This window comes from Protopterus annectens, chromosome 6.part1 (genome assembly GCF_019279795.1).
Source record: "Protopterus annectens isolate FY-2018-M chromosome 6.part1, PAN1.0, whole genome shotgun sequence".
Lineage (NCBI taxonomy): Eukaryota > Metazoa > Chordata > Ceratodontiformes > Protopteridae > Protopterus > Protopterus annectens.
In genome coordinates this window covers 289,768,798-289,774,797 of record NC_056738.1, presented here as the reverse complement: position 1 = coordinate 289,774,797, position 6,000 = coordinate 289,768,798, and positions in this window count along the sequence as shown.

Genomic DNA, 6,000 nt, shown 5'->3' with positions numbered 1-6,000 from the left:
ACATACGTGATGGGTCCCGAGAAGTGGGGGAGTGGGCAGTGTGTACTGGTGTGGCCAGACCCGACCTGCACCCAGAGTAAGGAAGAGTGCCGAAGAGGAGGTGTGGGTGGGGAACTATGGTTATGTAATTATAGGCCTAAGCATGCAGGTGTTGGCTGGAGCGGTTCTATGCTGACCACCCCAGGGATGTAAGCAATAGTGTGCATTGGGCAGACCCGACACCTAACAAGCAGCCACGTCTTGTACAAGTCCCACAGCAGCAATGTCTAGTTTATAGGGCAAAGGGCAGAATAACCGGATGTGTTGTTGCAAACCCACTAAATGACACCAAAGAACACATGGTCGCAACACCCCACTGTAGGCATGTAAGCCGAACTAATTGGCATCACAAGGTATTATTGCTGTCCTTATCCCCACCCAGGGGTGTGAGTGTCCAGACCTACTCCCAAATGCAGGGTATATACACAGCTGTCACTGTAGAAGAAACGGCCAGCTGTGGACCTTCCCGTCAGTTGTCCTGCACATCCCTGGACATGTGCCCTGCTATCAGCCCCTCTGTTTGGCCCAATAACACCACTTACCTATCGACCCCTGTTTCATTTGTAGTAATGTTCACAGTCACAGGTAGGTGACACCCTCCACACAACTATATTGGCAGAATCTGGATCCCCCAACCCAGGTGTATTACTGCAGCTGTCCCAGACTACATATGTAAATTACACGTGAAGGGAAAACTCAAGCAAACTTGGATCACCACCTGCTCACCACTCAGCGAAGTCCACCACCCCCCAACTAACACTCCACACCCCTACACCAACTACTGACACTGACACCTCCTGCCCTGCCTCGCATACATATCCCAACACCCTGCAAACATGCACTACTGCTCCCCCACCAATCAGTCAAACATCCGACTATACAGTTAAACTGTCCCCCCGCCACCTACCTGCCTACACTTTCACTATTCACATCTACTCTACAACACAGATATGGCATAACTAAACCTAACCCAAATACCTGAGTGTAACCTATCCAGAATTGCTAAACTGGAATCCCACTTCACCTTACACTGACCTTCGTGAACAGTCATACCTGACATGTACACCTGACTTAAGCATGTATAATACCGACATGTTCATGAAGTAGTGCAGGTATGCGGCAACAAGCAGGAGTACGCCTGTTTGGGGAGCGGTAAGCAATGCCCACACTGGTTAAGCAATGTGGAGGCCAACCCAGTGTAAGATGCCGTAACCGGAGGTCAGCAGGTCTGAGCCTTGTGCACACCAGCGCATACCCACCTACACTTCCCCCGTAGTGCCTTAGGCATGCTGTAGCCCACAGCCCTCATCGTGGCCAGTAACAACATAATCAGTACTCTCAGGTCCCCCTCCCCTGCACACTATAGTCCAAGTGAGTTACCACAAAGGCATGGCAGTTATACAATCAGCTGCTTTTATCAAAAACATATCATCCGGCACAGTCAGTGAACAGTATAGGAAATGTATGTAAGCATGTACATTAATACCAGCAAACATGTGCACAGTGCTCAGTCACAGTATTCCAAGCAGTCAATGAGTATCAATGAACAGTGCCTGTCCACACATACTGTGAGAACAGTAGTCTTGTATAATACTGAAGAGAGGAATGGAAAACGGGGCACGCCGTGTGAGGGGGGTGTTTCATCCATGGAAGCAGGAGTTGAGGCTGGTCTTGTGCATGAGCAAACTGTTGCTTCTCAAACTCCTGGCAGGATGCTACCAGTGGGAGAAACAGTGTAGACCAGCAAAGTCTACCCGTGACACAACAACAGGTCCATCCCTGGTGGGATGCACCAGACTTTGTGGGTCACAATGATGTTTCCACCAGTATCAAAGGAGGATCAAGGGAAGGCTCAAACATATGTGGACTAAACAGATGAAGAGCCTGCAGAAGGTTGCATCAACACAGTAAAATGGAGGAGTATCGAGACATGCAGAGAGGGAAATGTGTGGAGGTGTAGTATGGCAGGGCTAGCAACTGGAGAATGGATGAATGCTGTGTACGTGGAACTTGGGGGCCAAGGAAAAGGAGCATGGGTATGACATTAAGGTAGAAATATGCAAATTAAGCAGAACTGCAACAGTGTAGTGGGCAGAGCATGTGCCTAATGCGCACGCATTCCTGGTTCAAGTCCCACTGCAGTACATTCTATTTTCCATGTGAAATCAGTATATCAATATCATTTTGCTGTATAACCTACTAAATGACATTTACACTTGAATAGGAGTACTGCATTACACATAGACCCACTTACTATTCAAAGGACATGAGACGACACACAGGTATGTATACACAGATAACCTTTAATGGTGTATTTTACAATAATGTATGCCATTACCTACAGCACATAGATCTGGACTTATTTAATCAGTGAGAAATGCAAGGCCCATACAGAAAAGTAGATGCAGACAGTGCGGATATATGACATACTATGCTGTCCAGGCCAAGCTTGTCAATTCGTACAACTGTAGACAAAGGATTTGTCATCAAGATAGGTAACAATAAACAATAACAGATGTAATTCAGCAGCCGCCAGTTACACCCTGTAGTCAAGGCCTAGGGAGACATTTATTACCTGTGATAATGTCTATGTATCTGTCACATGTATGGACCCTAAGCAACAAATGTCGTGGGAGCCAACGATATGACTGGGATGAGAGCAGGAATGCTAGCAGTAAATAATGATAGGTCAATACCGAACAACCCCTAACCGTATCACAGCCGGACAAAGCCAGCTATATATGTGGAGGACAGAGGCAGGAACACAGGGTCACAATCGTAATATTTCTGTTACATACCCTGCAGATTGCTGGTGTTACAGGATTCATTGCAACATACCCTTATGCAGGAATAACACATCAGGAACACAACTGGAAGTAGCCATGTACTGATAGCACGCAACAGACAGACTGCTGGGGATATATCTAGGACAAGACCTGTGTGGTGCACAGGCGAAAGCAAACAGACAAGCCACTGGCCATCATGTGGATAGGCCCACTGTTGAGAGCTATGCAGACAGACTGCATTACATCCTAAACTACTATGTACAAGCAAACATTGCAAGACCATCAATATACAAAGCGCATAACAACACTAATCACTCTGTCGGTAGGTCTGGAACTTCTTAAGATTGTGTAGTTGTCCTGTGTCTGCAAGCCCCACTGTAATAGTTACTGCAACCTGCCGTCTGTAACACTGCTGCCCACATACGGGAAGGATGTCCTCCATATTGAAAAGGTGAAGGGACAACGCCCACATGAGTAAGCAATTTATAGTACTGGGTTGCCATGACAATGGTTAACTGAATCACTACACAGCAGGCTGCACGCAGTCAGCAACTGTTGCACACTGATTGGTACAGAGCCCATCAACTGATCATGTCTGTCACCTACAAAAGCCATGCTAAAATCCATTCGGATGAACTCATTCACTCTACTGGAGAGGGAGAGAGACAGAGAGAGAGAGAGAGAGAAAACAAAAAAAAAAATTATAAAACGAAACCCACACAGTGGGAAACAAATACCTACAAGCCACAACCGGGAAGGCTTCACACCCATCCAAAGAATAAAAGATATGTAAAACATAACTGTATGCAATTTAATGTAGTATGTGGTATAGATTAATAGGATATATGATGTAGAATGTTTGATATGTGCCATCTGTAGTTGTTCCTGTAATGATGTCCCGCTGAACAACTGCTCTGGACAATACTGTCTGTCCCTGTAAGCAGTGGGACATACCCACCTACTGTGCAGATCAGCAATGAATGACAAAGATGTCAGCCATAATATCTGTGTATGTTATGTTAGTGTGGACAATATCTGGTGGAAATGTACTGCCATCATGATAGACACATGGGTGTCAGAGCACACCACTTGCAGGATAGTCATGTTAATGTATAATGTAGCATGCACAAATGCCATAGGTGTGTAATAGGCATACCAGCAATCTCACACCATATTTATCACCCTAATCTTAGTCTGTGTTCACATGTGGCACCTGTCTGTGTTGCAGCAAGGCAGAACAGTGCAGCTGTGAATGAAAAACAGTTACAGAATGCGGACCAGATGTCTGTATGCACTCCACATATCTGTGTGATACAGAATGTGATGTGTATGTGTGCAGATACACAGACACTCGTATAGACATAGATATATCAACAACATACAACATATATCTACACATATATGTACATAGATGTATATTTATACACACATATATATATATATATATATATATATATATATATATATATATAGTGGCACTGACAATGGCATGCAGGTGAAATAGTCTGTAACAGGCCAGCAAAGATAAGTGTCCCCACAGGGAGCATGGCTACAAACATATAGCACAAAGCGTGGCACATACACATAGCACAAAGCTTGGTACAATACAACATATGTCCCAATGGTAGGTAAGCAGCTGACATAACAATTGCAGTCTGTAAATGGTATGTTGTAGCTGATATGGTGGGGGGAGACAAATATGTGTATTAAGAACTATGGTAACCCTGCTGTATGGGTGGCTCAGACCTGTTTCTATCCTTATGTCTTCCAGGAAACATGCTGCATAGTCGTCTTGCTACATACAGCACCTCTGAAACAGCGGTCATTATCGACCACCTGGTACAGCGCTATGTACTGCTGTTTGGCCGGAGAGCCCACAACCAGCAGGAGAGGACCACCCTGTGGAACAAGCTAGTCCATAGGGACAATGATGTCGGACTGCATAACTGCAGCTATGAGCAGGTCCGGCATCATTGCACTGACCTGCTTCGCCATGTACGTCGGCATGTAGCTGCTGTAAGGGGGGCAACCCACCCATCCACCCCTCACCCGTGCAGAGGAGCTTCTCAGCAGCCTTGTGGCACCTGTCCACCTGCAGCATCAACACCTGGCAGGGCATATCTTGGAGGTGGGTGCCAACGACACACCAGCTGAGGAGCATGCAGGTAAGGCCCCAGGGCACATCAGTACCCCACTCGTGCATATATATCTGCATCTGTACAGGTATATCATGCAAAACTGAGATGCCATATACATAGTCTGCTGCTGTGTAGTATTAATAAACAGCTGTGTATAAGCTGTAATATTGTATAATTCTACTGTTGATGTAATGTAATGCTGCACTCACCTTTTATGAATGCCACAGCTGTGGCCACTGACATCAGCTTTCTCACACTCCTATGTAGGCCCCTCCAGGATACCAACATGGCAGCAGCCTGTAGCTGGTGAGTATGGTTCGTGTTCATGCATGATGATAAACTGGGCATGTAATAGCTATGGGATATGCCATGCACATTCTAACACATCTACCCATACTGCATACTGTACATGTTCACGTTTTGTTGCTGTAAAATGCACTGCATCACAGTAGAGACCATGCTGGGGTATGGGAAGGGTACAACAGATACATGCAAGATAACTAACGCCCTAACAATGTGCAATGTGTCCACAGGAATGTGAAGTGTGGCAGGACACACGGCCTACAGTAGGGACATGTGTGACTCAACACCCCCATGGCTGCAGCTGCACACAATCAGGTTAAGTAAATGTTGCAGATGTAACCCTGACCCCACAGCACTCGTGACAGCAATGTGTGCACTGCTGTCACGAGTGCTGTGACAGCAGTGCACACACTGCTGTCATGAGTGCTGTGACAGCAGTGTGTGCACTCCAAGGGATGTGCACATGAGTAGACCTTGCAACCATGCAGAGGTCTGGGACATGTGTAGGGCACCCCTCACAGCCATGGTAAGGTCCGCTGGTTGTCAGTGTAATAGTCATGTACTGGTCATACATGTATTGCTGATGTTGTGATCTATAACACAGACATCAGGCATCCACAACTGATAGCTGTTCACATATCATCCATGGTATGGGTTGCTACAACACATAGGGGCTGTGACCATTGCAGCTGACATAACCGACACAGTACTACAGATGCATCAATGGGTTTCTA